General features: G+C 44.2%; 1 protein-coding gene across 2 annotated transcripts in view; it reads right to left on the reverse strand.

The window, feature by feature from the left end:
- SERPINE2 (serpin family E member 2) overlaps positions 1–3171 on the reverse strand; it is a 39457-nt gene extending 36286 nt beyond the window's left edge. The window contains exon 1 of one of the 2 annotated variants that reach the window (XM_050964093.1): positions 3056–3171. The gene's annotated coding sequence lies outside the window, so the exon portion shown is untranslated. Of the gene's footprint in view, positions 1–360; positions 380–3055 lie in introns of those variants that run through there. The other variant, XM_050964094.1, reaches the window with a different exon arrangement.
- Between the last annotated feature and the right edge of the window lie 13892 nt (positions 3172–17063).

Consider the following 17063-nt stretch of genomic DNA (forward strand, 5'->3'; position numbering starts at 1 on the left):
GGGAGGTCGTGCATTATGCGTGCTAACTTACTGTGTTACGTAGAACAGCTCCTTCTGCATTTATTTACACACTTGCTACTCAAGACATTACTGGCTATGTGAACAAAAGCCAAAGGGCCTGATCCTGAAACATACTAAGCATCCATAACTTCCACCAAAATGAAAGTGTTGAGGATAATCCATATCTATCAGGACAAGCAGAGCCCTGTGTGGATACAAGATTTGTAACCACATCCAATCCGCAAACATCTGTGAATATCCGCAGATTTGCAAGGCTCTAAAGATGCAAAACAAAGGTACTCATTAACTACAATTTACTATTCTTTCTTTTGTACTTCATTAAAAAAAAGTATCATTTACCCAATTCCAGCCAAGATAAATCCTTGTCTTCTTCCTTCCCATACTTCACCCCCACCAGCTCATCACCTGTTAACTCTGTACATAAATATATTGCCAGCTTTGAGAAAAGAAAAGTTACTTGAGAAGAGTCATGGTTGACCTTCAATCTTGTGCTGCAGTTTCTCCACCAGCGTTCTATTTCTCACAGTAGAAGACAGTCAGTGACTGAATGACTGCTTATGATATTAAAAGTAAAGAAAATCTCTGACAAAACAGTCATTAGGGAAACAAACACAAAACACCCCAGCCCACCTCTGAGATTATGATTAAATCTCTAGGTCTGAAAGGGACTTCCTTCACTGCTAGTAGACCTTGTTCTTTAATTGGCTGAAGACGTTGCCATTCAGCAAGTCAGACCATAAGAACAGCCACACTGGGTCAGACAAAAGGTCCATCTAGCCCAGTATCCGGTCTTCTGATAGTGGCCAATGCCAGGTGCCCCAGAGGGAATGAACACAACAGATAATCAACAAGTGATCCATTCCCTGTTGCTCATTCCCAGCTCCTGGTAAAGAGAGGCTAGGGACACCATCCCTGCACATCCTGACCAATCCATCCATCACTGGGTTGGACCAGTAGCCTCTTGTGGTTTAGGGAGTGAGATCTAGCACTAAACTCGCATGGAAGTGTAAAGCATTAGGCTGTGTGATTTAATTTTATGGCATTTGATTCCTGGAAGTTTGGTTCAAAAGCTAAGCAGACACGATCTACTTTTTTAAAAAATAAAGTATTAAGAAGTACCGCAGTCATGCTACAGTTTTCTTATATTACTATTGTTTATGTAACCATTTATGCAAGTGGATGGCACTTAAAACACCAGAAAAGACTTTCGAGATCAGGATAATCTATTCAACTGAACTACATAATACTTAGAACTTGCACAGTGCTGTATATTTTCAAAGCGCAAGTCAGACTTCAATCTTTTGTTAAAAGCCCATTTGTTAAAAGCCCATTTGTTAATACTTGTTCCAATATAGTTTAGTTAGTTAGCTGTGTGGGTGGGAGTTGGAATATTTATTGACAAATATAAATAATTTTGACAAGTAGAAGACTTTCCACCTATTCCTCAAAACATTCACTGAATAAAAATTTATCTGGAGAATTTGGACAGCTCTATACAGAAAAGGTGGTCATAAATCTTTAAAAACAAAAAGCACACACATAAAAGGTCCTGTCTGTTGCATGGATAAAGATCACATGGCATTTTTCATAAGATTAAGGATCTGTCCTTGTGTTATTGGCCCAAGATTTCCCCTGCGTGCCAGTTGGCTATTGGCCTCCATCAGAGAGGTGGCTGCCCAACACTTTAGCTGTATGCATTCAATTTTAAATTATTTTTTAGAGAAAAAAGGCTTTTAAATTATTATTATTGGAGATGCAAATAAATATGTTTTTTAAAAATCATTGTTTAAAAGTGTACCAAAGAATAATCTCACATTTGGGAGCATTCAGTTTTTATCCAGTCTATCATTTGGCATATACAGTATACCCATAGGTTAACTGAAACATCATTTTATTTGAGTGTTATCCTGATAGACTAGAACAGTTTCCCACATATCTCCATCTCAGATTCTCATCTATTTCCAAGTATAATCAGAAAAAAATATGTTTCCCTTCTGCTTGTACCTCAGAGTACACCTCTGCTCTCATTTTTCTATTTTAACTTTGTAATTCTTCTTTAATGGCAGTGATAGTGTTCTTAAGACACAGTACAAGCCACAATACAAAGCTGCATTGTAACATTTGTACTAAGTGTTTATCCCTCTCTTGCCCTTTCCTAAAGGGGTCCTATTCTCTTCGTCCTTACATCTGTTTAAGACCAATATAACCCCAATGGCTTTAGAGGGGTTACACTAGGAGTCAGTGAGAGCAGAATCGAGCCCATAGTCTTTTATGGGCCTCCTTATGGTCACTATTCCAATATTAGCACCAACACACATCTTCAGCAATGTCTACCCGAGGCTCTCTACAAGCAATTTTCCACTGTTTACAACACTGACTGTTGCCACAGTGGGTGTAACGTAGACAAAGCTCCCATGCAGCTGCTGGTGCTTTTACCTCTATGTCACTGTGAGGCCACAGGTGCTGGATTTAAGGGTGCTGGGGTCCACTGGGTTCCAACAATAACAGGGTTTACAGTTTGGTTCAATGACTCTCAACACCCCCCGCTATAAAAACTGTTGCAGCACCCCCATGCGAGGCCACAGAGGTGATAAAAAGCACGGGCAGCTGTAAGCACCTGGTCTACACTAGGGCTCCCCGCCTTGCACCAGCAGGGGGCAGTCAGTGGGGATAGGAAGTGGGGGGCGACGGGAGAGAGGTTCCCCCACCGGAGGCAGGCGATGGGCAGCCGCCGGGGGCGGACCCCTTACTCCCGGGGCCATAGGGATCCGGCAGGGGAGAACAGGACCGCGCACCAGGCTCAGGGGACGCAGGACCCCAGGAATCGGGGAGCGCCGGCAGCCAAGAGGCGGGTAACGATCCCCGCAGCATGCTCAGCGCGACCCCAGAGCACCGAGAGAGCCGCCTCTCCGCGCAGGACCACGCCCGCCCCGGGGCTGGCAACGGGCACTGACCAGAGCCCACACACTCATGCAGGGGGTGGGGCCCCGGCTACCCGAGGGCCGGGACGGGGCTCCCGGGGCGGGACGCTCACCTATTCTCCTTGCTGCGAGTGCCCGGGGTGCGCAGACCAGACTCCGGCGCGGCCGCGGCTCCGGTCCCTTTAAATCCCCTCAGCAACTGAGCACCGCCGCTGCCGCGCTTGGGATTTATCCCCGCCCGGTGGGAGCGGGCGGCGCGAGCAGAGCCCCGCCCCAATCCTGCCTTCTCGGCCAGACCCCGCCCCCACCGAGACCCCGCCCTTCTCCTGGACACTCCAGCCCCAGTCCTAACCGAAACGGTTCCGCCTACCAAAGCCCCGCCCCCTCCTCGGGAAACCGCGCCCACAGCCTCCGTGGATCCACACCTGGCCCTCACATTACCCTCCCCCTCTGGCCCAGGCTCGTCCTCTCCAAGACAGAGCCTGGTTCCTGTTCTCATCGCAAACCTATCTTCTGAGAGCTCCCCAACCCTTCCCATAAGCATATTCCACTCACTCCCCCACCTCCATCGCCACCCAGAAACAGCCTGCCCCAAACTCCCCCCTCTCCCAGTGCCATATTGAGATAATCTACAACTCCCTCCCCACACACACACACCATCACTTTCAACCCTCGCTTGAGGTAGCTGGAGCAGGGACCGTCACCGCTGGTCTGGGGAGGCTGAGACCTCACCCCTCACCTGACCACTGCTGGTGGGCTGCAGTCTGTCCTGGAGGAAGGACTTGGTACCCATACAGCCAATGTGAAGGTCCCTGCTCACATCTCCAGAACAGAATCGTGATGCCGAGTCAGCAAGCAAGCACCCTCTCCCCACCACACACATGCACACACCCAAGAGAGCAGGTTTCAGAAACTAAAACCCAATATCCTTGCCGACCCCTTCTCCAAACTCTACCCGTTCCCCTACGTAGTTCTACAGTAGAGCAAGAAGTAGGGTGACCGCACGGCAAATGTGAAAAATTGGGCCGGGGTGGGGAGTAATAGGAGCCTGTATAAGAAAAAGACCTCAAAATCAGGACTGTTCCTATAAAAAGGGGACATCTGGTCACCCTCGCAAGAAAGAGTAGAGGGATTGAAGCACATGGACAATATGGGGGCTCTGTAATCTAAATCTCAAAAAATCCCTTACATTACAGTTGCCAGGAAAAATTTGAAAATAGACACTAATAAAATGAAGAAACTTTAGGAGGTAAAATCTTCATTAGGGCCCCCAATCCGTTCTCCTTCCCTACTCCTGACATTACTATACCCCACCCTTACCAGACAGAGAAAGCAACCACTCACCTTTTCCAAATTCCTCCCCATTCTTCACCTTCTTGCTTGTGTGAGAGGTTACCCACCTTTATCTCAGACTCACCACTCCACCTACCTGGGAGAGCCCCAACCCAAAATACTCTCTCCTTTTGCCTGGGTGAGAAACCCTATAGACTTCTTCCCCTCACACCTGTGTGCAATCACTCCACCCCATCCTAAAGTCCTCCATCTCTAGCCTCAGAGAATCCTTCTCGCTCCTGGCGTGTCCCCAACTGGTCCCTTCTTGCCTTTTTAACTCCCTTACTTTATTTGCAGGTGAGATTATCATTTCCTCTGCCAAAACCTGTAGTTCAGCAGTGAATACAGCAAACACACATACACTTCGTATGCAGAGTTGCTGTAGTCATGTCAGTCCCAGGTTATTAGAGAGACAGTGGGTGAGGTAATTTTTTTTTATTGGACCAACTTCAGTTGGTGAGAGAGACAAGCTTTCGAGTTTGCACAGGGTTTGAAAATAGATCTGAAGAAGAGCTCTGTGTAAGCTCCAAAGCTTGTCTCTCTCACCAACAGAAATTGGTCCAATAAAAGATATTACTCAGCCACCTTGTCTCACACATACACTTTGTCAGGCTAAGACACTCACCCTGGTGTGCATGTTCAGTCTCATGTGTTCTCTGTCACAGGTGCTACTGTTACTGCCTGGAGCTGGCTAATTTCCTGGTTTGAGGGGGCTTTGGCCATTCCCTTACATTTTGCGGGCATCTATGGCACTGTGACAAGAAGGAAGTATTATACTGGGAAATGCACATTAATCTTAACATTGGCTGACAGCCCTGAGGATCCTGACAGCCCTGTTAATACCACTTGGGTCATTTGCAAGCTAAACAAATAGGCATCCTATGAGCCTGGTGGAGTGCAGCCGTCATGGTTACACATTAGAGCTGTCTGAAAGTTATTTTTTTTTTTCATTTTGCAGGCACAGCAAAGGAGATGCAGCCCAGCAAGAGAGGGACAAAGGTGCTTTAAACAATCTTTATGCCCTTCGGTTTCTGTATTGCTCTGGGAGCCAATATACAACCCAGCATAAACTAGGACAGCCAGAGGATGCTTTAATTTATGGCAGCCTCCTCAGGGCTGCTTATGGACTGTTCCATAGTCTGGAGCAGCTCAGAATCTCTGTACCAATCTCCTCTCTCATCTCTGAAAAGCCCCCAGTTCCAGAACAACTGAGGGGGCAGCCAGTGGAGAGGCAGTAAGGACAGGGATTTGGGGACAGACAATGTTCCATAATGTTTTACTTTATTAGCAGTATCAACCAAAATGAGTATTTTTACAAGTTTTCAATACAAATGCCACCATTGTTCAATATATGGCCCATTTTTGCTTATTTTCACTCAGAAATGCTCTTCCCCCCTCCAAAATGTGCATACTTTAGTGACATTTTCTGCAGAAATAGACCCATTTAGAGGAAAATGCAAAAACTCTTGCATTTCAAGTAGTTTGACATTTGTCACACACACTGATTCTCAAACTCTTTCTTCATATGGACCAAACATTAATACAGAGATAGAAGGAGCAGAATGCATCCGTGAGACTATGAGTGATCATGCAGACCCTTTCACCTCCCTTTCATTATTACAAAACATCCCTGTGAAATCTATGTGGAACACTAATATTAGGAATGTATTTTTAGCAACACCTTAATACGTTTTAGCTTTTGGGAATAAGCAGGAGGGGGAGCCAGAACCAAGTGACTGGCCAGCTGCGTGGATACCTAGCAAGTACCCCATACTCTCTGAAGACAAACCAAAACCCCAGGTTTAAATATCCTCAAACTTTGGCAAATTTGAATCCAAATTTTTCACTCTAGGTCTGTTTCTAGTTTAAACACAGATGTTGACAAGACCAAGAGTGTTTCCACCAAATTATCTTGAAATGGTTTTCAGTTGTATTTAAAACCCAGTTTGGGTAGCATAGTTCCCAGCTCACTGTAAGCAAAGCCTTGGAATTATGCTGCCAGAAAGCAGCCTTCTTCCTTCCACTTTCTGGTTGCCATGGTGCACTGTCAGTATAAGATCATGTAGAAGAGGGCAGCCACCTCTAGCCCAGATAAATAATCACTATTTTTCTAATTAATTAATGGCCTTATATAATTGTACTTGTACCTATTATAAAGTAAATTATTAACACGTGTGCAGGTATCTAAAGAAAACATCATGCATCACGCCTGTTAGTTATTTTGTATTAGCACTGATTGATTTTGTATGTAGGCTAAAATTAATGAGCCAGATCCTGAGATTCTTTCTTAGGCAAAAAACTCCAGTGACTTCAACAGAAATTTTGCCTTAGTAAAGATGAGAGGATTTCACCCTGAATTTGTACATAGGTCTGAACTGAATATATATCTTGTTACTACTATTTGAATTCATTTGTATGAAGGTATGTTTATATTAAATTTTGGTGCACATATGTATGTAAAAGAAAACTTCATACTCATATCCAATATGTTACAAGGCTATACTTAGAACCAGATAGCTTTGTCAGATGAGACCTAGATATTTTGAAGGGACAGGGTTAAAGTCACATACAGACACTAATAAGACTACAGAAAATGTCAGCAATTTCTATTCCACTTATAGCAAAATATCTCATCATGATGGAAAAATTTGACATGTTATCAAATTCAAAAGCGAAAAAATCAAAGTAATATGGGAAAATTGATTCAAAGTCTAAAACTGACAAGATAGGGTGTGTTTTGAAGGACAGTGTCTATACACTATCTAATTTTGGAGAATGCTTACTTTTTGGTACTTATGAATGCTGCCATCTGCTGAGGATAAAAGGTTTAGATCAGTGTTGCTGAATCTTTTCAGGTGGCCATTCTTTATTCAAAGTCAAAAATGTTTCAACCTCCTTGCATTTTCTATAAAAGTAAAGGTCAAAAAGTATCAGTGATTATAATGAGAAGCCTATATAATTTATGTGCGTTTTGAGACATTGATAGAGAATACTTGAATTTGAAGAGTATGTATGCAGGAAGTGGGGGAGTGAGATTTTCTTTCCTTTAGACTGTAATAAATTTTTCAGTACCTCGCAACCCCCTAATTGCCTACATGACTCCCCAGAGACGTGAACCACTGGTTGAGAGTAACATACTCTTCACAATTGACAAAATATACTATATATGTATACATACAGCAGCAATTTACTAAACATAAATAAAACCCAACAACAAGTAATCCAATCTGAGGCCAAACCCATCACTCATGGGGTACCTTAACTTGAATGGAGTTTCTCTGGTTTACACTGGTGTACATGAGACCAAGATTTGGCCCCAAACCATTTGGCTGAGTTCTGGATGAGGATAAGATTACAAATTTTCCACTCTGTCTCAATCTGTAAGCACAGTGGAAAATGGACTGTTAGCTGCTATGCTTTTACTCATTGACAGGAATCAGATAACATCACTTATCAGCTAAATTCTTATTTATCTGAAGCAATCTAACTAGAAAGTATTAGTGACGTGGGTTATAATAGGCCTGTAAATGAAAACACCAATGTGGGACACCTGAACACAGCAATAAGAATGATGTTAACAGAGATAAGAATCTTTGCTTTTTTAAGGTTCATACTCAATACAAAGCTGGAGTGAGCAATATCCCCTAGGTTTTTTGAAGGCTAATTGGCTCATCTGTGTTTGGCATAGCCAAGGATCAGTGCATAACAGGAGATCCGTTACTAAACAGTGGTTTCCCGAAGTAGGTTGAAATGCATTAATGGGTTATTAGCAGAATATGTGTGTATAATTGTGGTGAAGGTACATTTAAAAGAAGCTTAGTCCCTTTTCAGAAGATTTTTATGGCTCAATCAGATATAGGCGCTGCTTCAGACCTGGAACTGATAGAGTCCATCTTGTGTGATAGGTTTCACAGTGGTAGCTGTGTTTTTTTTTGCTGATACAGACTGAGGAGTCCTTATGGCATCTTAGAGACTAACACATTTATTTAAGCATAAGCTTTTGTGGGCTAAAACCCACTTCATCAGATGCATGGAGTGAAAAATACAGTAAGCAGAATACATATTAAAGCACATGAAAAGATGGAAGTTGCCTTACAAAGTGGGGGGTTAGTGCTAACGAGCCAATTCAATTAAAGTGGAAGTGGTCCATTGGCTTCGTTAGTACTACAAAAGTAATTTTCCCTCCCTTGGTATTCACCCCTTCTTGTCAAATGTTGAGAATAGGCCACTTCCACGTTAATTGAATGTGATCATTGACTCCCAATAGCAACAATGATGTTCCATTTAATAAAGTTCCAGAGATGGGTATTTATTGCATCAAAACACTTCAATAGCAATCACTTCATCATGAAGGTTATCTATAATAGTTATGTGGTAGTGATTTCCAACAAATATTCCACATTGGATGACCAGCTGTCTATTGCAGAGGGAGAGTTTGTTTTTGGATTCTATCACAGAATTGATGGAGAACAACAGACTAAGGAGAATGAAAAAACAATGTTGGATTCCAAATGGTACCATCAGATTATGGGAGAGAAAAAAAGTCACAATACAGAATGGATGCACTTGAAAGTCAGAGTCAAGTCAGTGAAGAGAGGAGGAAATGGGCAAAAGAGGGAAAAAATGTGTTGAACAAGCAGTCAAGAGGGGCTGTCAACAGTGGAATAGTATGGCTTATTGCATTAAGGAAGCCTATGAAAGACATGACCAGAAATGTATATCTGAGACATGAAATGATAGAGTTCATGATTCTAAGGAATGGTAGGAGGGAGAACAGCAAAATAAAGACAATAGATTTCAAAAAGGCAGACTTTAGCAAACTCAGGGAGTTGGTAGGTAAGATCACATGAGAAGCAAACGTAAGGGGAAAAACAATAGAAGACAGCTGGCAGTTTTTCAGAGAGACATTATTAAGGGCACAAGAGCGAACTATTCCACTGCACAGGAAAGCTAGGAAGTATGGCAAGAAACCACTCTGGCTTAACCAGGATATCTTCAATGATCTAAAAATAAAAAAAGAGTCCTACAAAAAGTGGAAACTAGGTCAAATTACAAAGGATGAAAATAAACGTAAGTATGTAGGGACAAAATTAGAAGTCCAAGGCACAAAACAATATCAAACTAGCTAGAGACATAAAGGATAACAAGAAAACACTCTACAAATACATTAAGAGCATGAGGAAGACCAAGGACAGGGTAGGACCGTTACTCAATGGGGGAGGGGGGAAATAATATCAGAAAACGTGGAAATAGCACAGGTGCTTTATGACTTCTTTGTTTCAGCTTTCACAAAGAAGGTTGGTGGTGATTGGACGTCTAACATAGTAAATGCCAGTGAAAATGAGGTAGGATCAGAAGAGGCTAAAATAGAGAAAGAACAAGTTAAAAATTACTTGAACAAATTAGGTGTCTTCAAGTCACCAGGGCCTAATGAAATGCATCCTAGATTACACAAGAAGCTGACTGAAGAGATATCTAAGCCATTGGTGATTATCTTTGAAAAGTCATGGAAGACAGAAGAGATTTCAGAAGACTGGAAAAGGGCAAATATAATACTAATCTATAAAAAGGGAAATGAGGACAACCCAGAGAATTATAGACCAGTGAGACAAAGCTTCCTCTCCACCTCGGTGGCTCCCGCGCTTCCGTTTAGTGGCAGGCTGGAGTATTCCTCTTTTCACTCAGAATTTTCCCTATGCTCCTGGGTTTACTGTCCACATCCTGTTGGAGCAGAGTTCCTCCTGGCCTCCCTGATGGGGAGAGTGGGAGGGGAGCCTCTCAGTCTCTGGTAGCCCTTCCGGGCATGATGGCCACAGACCAGACACCCAGTTCAGTTTCTCCCCTCTGGCAGAGTCTCTTCCCTCAGATCTACGGGGCCCAGAAGGGCTGTCCACCCTGTTGGGCAGGGATTCTCCTGGCCTTCACCTCTGTACCTGTGTGGCTTCTCTCCTAATGCTTGTCAGTGTCTGCACTGCCCAGCTCTCCAGTAGCTCACCTTCCTCCCTCAGCTCCTATTGTGCAGCCCTATACCTGGCTGGAGGGGAGGCTTTTAACAGATTCTGGCAGGCCCTTGATTGGCCCCAGATGTCCTAATTAACCTAGAGTAACCCCTGTTCAGCTACCAAGAGAAAAGGGACCTGCTTATCCGGGGACTAATATCTCTGCCTTCCAGCACTCTTCTCGGATCTTAGGAGAACAACCGAGACTAAGGAGAATGAATAAACAATGTTGGATTCCAAATGGTACCAACAGATTATGGGAGAAAAAAAAAGGGGCACGATGCAGAATGAATGCATTTGAATGTCACAACTCAAGCCTGACCTGAGATATACAGTACCTTCCTTCTTAACTTCACTTAACTGGTCGGTGAACGGAGGAGACATCAGCTCCATCCAGAAAAGCTTCATTTTGTGTGAAGGCTGTTAGGAACACAACTTTGTCCTTCAGACTGCTACCCACCCCGGCCAGGAGGGCACGGAGGCAATGTGCCATAGCATGGCTCGACCTGGCCAATGCTTTTGGATTGATGCCCCATCAGCACGTTTTTGCAACGCTGCAAGAGATCAGGATGCTTGAAAAAATTTTCCAACTAGTCTGGGAATTTTATGAAGGCTCCATGGAAGGAGAGACACCCAAAATTCCTATTCCTAGTGGCGTGAAGCAAGGCTGCTCCCTGAGCCCCATCGTTTTCAACTTAGCCATGGAGCCGCTCATTCAAGTGATCTCTAACAATCTAGGCAGTTTCTATCTATATGACAACAGAGTGAATATCCTGGCCTACGCAGACAATCTGGTCCTGATTGCAGACAACCCCAAGAGTCTCCAACAAACGCTTGACATCACCAGCCAGGCTGCCAACTGGATGGGACTTTGCTTCAGTGCCAAGAAGTGTGCATCCCTTCATATTGATGGCAGTAGAAGCGATTTTGTCCAGGCAACGTCTTTTCAGATCCAAGGGGAACCTATGATCTTCCTTGAGGACGGACAGAGGGCCAGCAATGAACCGGTGTACATCTCGCACAGGCAAGGTGGCGCCAACATCCCTCGAATGGGTGATGTGTGTGACGTTGCTATGATCACTCATGTCTTCTGACTTCTGACGTGCCTGGACACCAAGTTGAGGAACATTGCGGAGAGTGCTCTGCAGGATGCCGTCAAGAAGCGAATCGCCAGAACCCCCTCCAACAAGATGTCACCACCTACCTGAGCGGCTTGCTGGAAGGTGAATTTGGAAGAAATAGGGGAGACTTTGCTTCGCTCTGGACTTGTGCCTGCAACACTACGTGATGACTGGAGAAGTGTATCAGCTGCCACTGGATGTGGTGCGAGGAATGCCAGGAGCTGGGAGTCCTGGTGCCATAAGTGAAGACTACAGATCACACTATCATCACTCCGAGAGCTAGAACCATGCTGGAGAGGACCCCGAAGAATGCCATCCACTGCTAATATGTAGAATATCTGAAACGGAAGCCGGACCAGAGCAAGGCATTCGAGGTGACGTGCAAGTGGGATGCCAGCAACCACTTCCTCCTCAGGGGCAGCTTCACCCAATTTGCCAACTGGAGGTTCATCCACAGAGTCTGGCTCAACTGCATCCCACTGAACAGAGCCATCCACCATGGGAATCGGGACAAGCAATACAGAAAGTGTGGCTACAACAACGAAACAGTACCCCACATCCTTTTAGCTGCAAGCCCCATTTGAGAGTTTGTCAGCTGCAACACAACACCATCCAAGATCACCTGGCCAGAGCCATCCTGCCACCCATGGGGACGGTTGCTGTAAACTCCGCCATCCCAGGAACCAACAGCCAACCGCAATCAGACCTTGTCATTACCAACAAGGACCAGAAGAAGATCATCATGGTGGACATCACAGTGCTGATTGAGAACAGGACCCTGGCCTTCCACAATGCCCGAGCTCGAAATATGCCCCTCTAGATGAAACCTTGAGAGTTAAGGTCCAGACACACACACTGATCGTCAGATCCTTGGGCACATGGGACCCCAGTAATGAGCGAGTGCTGAGAGAATGCGGAATTGGTCAATGCTATCCTTGGCTGATGCGGCAACTCATGGTGTCAGATGCCATCAGGTGGTCAAGGGACATATACATAGAACACATCACTGGACATTGGCAATGCCAGGAGGGATGAGCTAGAATGCCAATGAGAAGCACAGTCAGGAAAGTAACTGAAATAATTTCCTCATGTATTGTATTTTCTAAATGGACAAGCAACCTAATTCTCAATTACTGAGGGACAATCTCCTCTCATTGATATATTTTGCTTTCTACATCCAAATCTCCTTACAACTTTTCATGAGTGATGTACCCAATTATTCAGATTCTAATATCTAAACTGTATTGTTAAATCTATTCACCTAAATTTGGGTAATTGCTGATTAAGTGTCTATGTATCATATGACTTTTAAAAACTAACTTTATATTTGTGGATAATCTAAGCACTATACCCAGATGTACAGACACTTTTCCCCCAACCTATGTATTATATACTTTTTTTTGACATTAGCTTTAATAAAATTTTAAAATCTGTTCTTATCAGTTTAACAGCACTCTCCTGTAGCTATCTGGCCTGACCCCCATCACACCAGTCAGCTTAACTTCTGTACTCAGAAAGATAATGAAACAAATAATTAAGTAATCAGTTTGCAGACATCTAGAAGATAATAAGGTGATAAGTAACAGTCAGCATGGATTTGTCAAAAACAAATTATGTCAAATCAACCTGATAGTTTTCTTTGACAGGGTAACAAGCCTTGTGGATAGGGGAAAGTGGTAGACGTGGTATATCTTGACATTAGTAAAGCTTTTGATACTGTCTTGCATGACCTTCTCATAAACAAACTAGGGAAATGCAACCTAGATGGAGCTACTATAAAGTGGGTGCAAAACTGGTTGGGAAACCATTCCCGGAGAGTAGTTATTAGTGGTTTACAGTCATGCTGGAAGGGTATAACAAGTGAGGTCCCGCAGGGATCAGTTCTGGCTCCAGTTCTGTGCAATATCTTCATCAGTGATTTAGATAATGGCATACAGAGTATATAGTTATACTTATAAAGTTTGTGGACAATACCAAGCTGGAAGAGGTTGCAAGTGTTTTGGAGGATAGGATTAAAATTCAAAATGATCTGGACAAACTGGAGAAATGGTCTGAATAAACAGGATGAAATTCAATAAGGAGAAATTCAAAGTACTTCATTTAGGAAGGAACAATCAGTTGCGCACATACAAAATGAGAAATCACTACCTAGGAGAGAGTACTGCAGAAAAGGATCTGGGGGTCATAGTGGACCACAAGCTAAATGTGAGTCAACAGTGTAACGTTGCTGCAAAAAAAAGCAAACATCCTTCTGGGATGTGTTAGCAGGAGTGTTGTAAGCAAGACATGAGAAGTAATTCTTCTTCTCTACTCTGTACTGATTAGGCCTCAACTGGCGTATTGTGTCCAGTTCTGGACACCACATTTCAGGAAGGAAGTTGACAAATTGGAAAGAGTCCAGAGAAGAGCAACAAAAATGATTACAGGTCTAGAAAACATGACCTATGAGGGAAGATTATAAAAACGGTTTGTTTAGTCTGGAAAAGAGAAGACTGAGAGGAGACATAACAGTTTTCAAGTACATAAAAGGTTGTTACAAAGAGGAGGAAGAAAAATAGTTTTTCTTAACATCTGAGGTTAGGATAAGAAGCAATGGGCTTAAACTGCAGCAAGGGGTGTTAGGCTGGCCATTAAGAAAAACTTCCGAACTGTCAGAGTGGTTAAGCACTGGAGTAAATTGCCTAGGAAGGCTGTGGAATCTCCATCATCAGAGATTTTTAAGAACAAGTTAGACCAACGATTTTAAAACTTTTTTTCTGGTGACTCAGTGAAAGAAAATTGTTGATGACCACAACCCAGTGGAGCTGGTGATGAAGGGCTTGGGATGTGGAAGGGGGTGAGGGCTGGGGCAGAGGGTTGAGGTCTGGGGGTGAGGGCTGCGGGGTGGGGCCAAGGATGAGAGGTTCAAGGTATGGGAGGGGGCTGTGGGCTAGGACAGGGGGTTGGGGTGCAGAAGGGGGTCAGGGCTCTGAGTGCAGGCTCTGGGGTGGAGCCAGAGATGAGGGGTTTGGGGTGCAGGAAGGGGCTCCAGGTTTGGGGGGGCTCAGGGATGGGACAGGGGATTGAGGTACAGGGTTGGGGCACGGGCTTACCATGGGTGGCTTCTGGTCAGCGGCACAGTGGGGGTGCTAAGGAAGGCTTCCTGCCTGTCTTGGCATCGTGGACCACACTGCGCCTTGGAAGCAGCCAGCAGCAGGTCCAGCTCCTAGGTGAAGGTGCACAAGAGGCTCCGCGCGGCTCTCACCCACAGGCATCGCCCCTTCCCCCAGCTCCCATTGCCGGCGACCCAGTGCCTTACATTCCTCAACCCAGTACTACGTTGCGACCCACAGTTTGAAAATCACTAGGTTAGACAACACCTGTCAGTAAGGGTTTAAATAATACTTAGTCCTGCCACGAGTGCGGGGGACTGGGCTAGATGACCTCTTGAGGTCCCTTCCAGTTCTATGATAAATTCTCACTGCTTCCACCAGTTAAGAACAAAAATGGAAAATACTGCCAGGATATTGAAACACAACTTAAGAGTTGGCATGAGCATTTTTATGAATTAATGGAACAGACCTCAACCAAGATGTAAACTACAATTTATTCCAGAAACAAACCCAGCAGAAAACTGGTCAGTGACAGCAGAGGAAATGACGCTTGAGGTCAAACAGTTACAAAATGATAAATAGTCTTGACAAGATTTAGTTCATCGGCTTCATTGAGTTGTCTTAAAAGTTTGGGAAAGCAGCCACATTCAAGAAGGTTGGAAAAGGGGCTGCATCATCCCTTTTTTTAAAAAAAGAAGAGGAATTAGATTGCTCAAATTATAAGGGAATAATACTGCTGTCAGGCTCAGGGAAGGTGTTTATGATCTTATTATTGAACCGACTGAAATACTGTCTTAACCCAGAATTGAGAAACAACCAGTGTTTTCTGTACAGGGCGATCTAAAATCCATGTTATATATGCTCTGCAGAATGTTACTGTAAACTGACAAAGTTAACATGGTGTTTATAGACTGCAGATGCTTTTGACTCAGTAATGTGGATACTTCTACCCCGCATGAGGTACCGGAGGACTTAGAGTGCTGCTGGTAGAGGAACTGGTAGAGGAACTGCACCACAGTACATTTAGCTGTGTGAGGACCAACACTGTTGTATTAGATTGGTTTTCAGAATATACTAGGGATGCATTTTCTCATCTGTGTTATTTAATGTTCTAATCTAAGGATAAAGCTGATTGAGGCCAAAGTAGGAGGTCTGAAAGTTAAAGATTCATCTTTAGAGGATCCTGAGTACATGGATGATATAGCCTTACTGACCAACTACAGCTAATGCTGGAAGAGCTGCAAAAAACTGCAGAATCAATGGGACTTAAGATCAGCAATGATAAAACCAAAGCTATTTATTTTCTATAAAATGGAAATGAATGATCTGCCAGTGCTGCATAAAGATGACAATGACATTGAATGGATGAATAATTTTATTTATCTGGGGAGTCAGTTGACAGCAGGAGCGTCTATAAGAAAAGAAGTCAAATGCTGAATTGGTCTTGCATCAATGGCATTTCAGCATATTCAGAGGTATCTGTCTGCATGGCAGGATGTCTGTATGACAACTAAGGTGTGAGTTTTCAATGTGATGGTGATGACAACAGCTGAGAAGAGATATTGTTTTCAGTGTCAAAGGTTTTATGGTGTATTCTTAATATCTGTTGGTTTGATTTTGTCACAAATAAGGAGATAATTAGATGACTCCAGCAAGTTGCAGTCTTCCAGCAGTTGAGAACAAGATGACTGCAATGTTCATGTCCAACATGCAGAAGTAACCTTTTTACAGAAGGTTTACAGAGCTGAGCTTGAAGGAAGTAGAGAATAAGGCTGACCACAAATGAGGTTGGAAGATGCAATTTTACAGGATTTAAGAAGCCTAAATCCTCCCACACTGACTCTTGCTGAAGCAAAAAGACTTACAAGGACTGTTCAAGATGGAAGTCCATTCTATGCACCACCATGACTACATCATAGCCATGTAAATTTGCTGCTGCAGCTCAGCATTGCACTTAGATAGCTAAGTTCCATTATCAAAAAGAAACTCAGGCACTTAAGCCCATATCCTCTAATGGTATTTAGATGTCTAACTGTGGGAGTAAGGTGCCTTTGATGATCTGGAATGTAGGAGTCTAAATCCCATTTACAATGAGATTTAGGTTTCTAAATCAGGGTCACCCAGAGTGGGGGGCAAGTGGGGCAATTTGCCCCAGGCCCTGGGCCCCGCAGTCGCCCCCAGGAGAGTTTTTTGGGGCTCCTGGAGCAGGGTCCTTCACTCGCTCCGGAGGCCCCGGAAAACTTTCACGGGGCCTGGGTCCCTGGAGCTTCTTCCGCTCCAGGTCTTCGGTGGTGGGGGGTCCTTCTGTTCCGGGACTCGCTGCCAAATTACCACCGAAGACCGGGCTGCATTTCGGTGGCAGGTCCTGCTTCAGCAGTAATTCAGCGGTGGGGGGCTCCCACCGCAGGTCTTCGGGTCCCTTTGGCTGCGGGTCCCGTAGTGGAAGGACCCCCCACTGCCGAATTACCGCCAAAGCAGGGGGCCCCCCACCGCCGAAGACCCCAGGCCCCCGGAATCCTCTGGGCAGCCCTGTTCTAAATAGAAGCTATTGTCACATTCATAGAATATCAGGGTTGG

The sequence above is a fragment of the Gopherus flavomarginatus genome, chromosome 8 (assembly GCF_025201925.1).
Source record: "Gopherus flavomarginatus isolate rGopFla2 chromosome 8, rGopFla2.mat.asm, whole genome shotgun sequence".
In the NCBI taxonomy this organism is placed as follows: domain Eukaryota; kingdom Metazoa; phylum Chordata; order Testudines; family Testudinidae; genus Gopherus; species Gopherus flavomarginatus.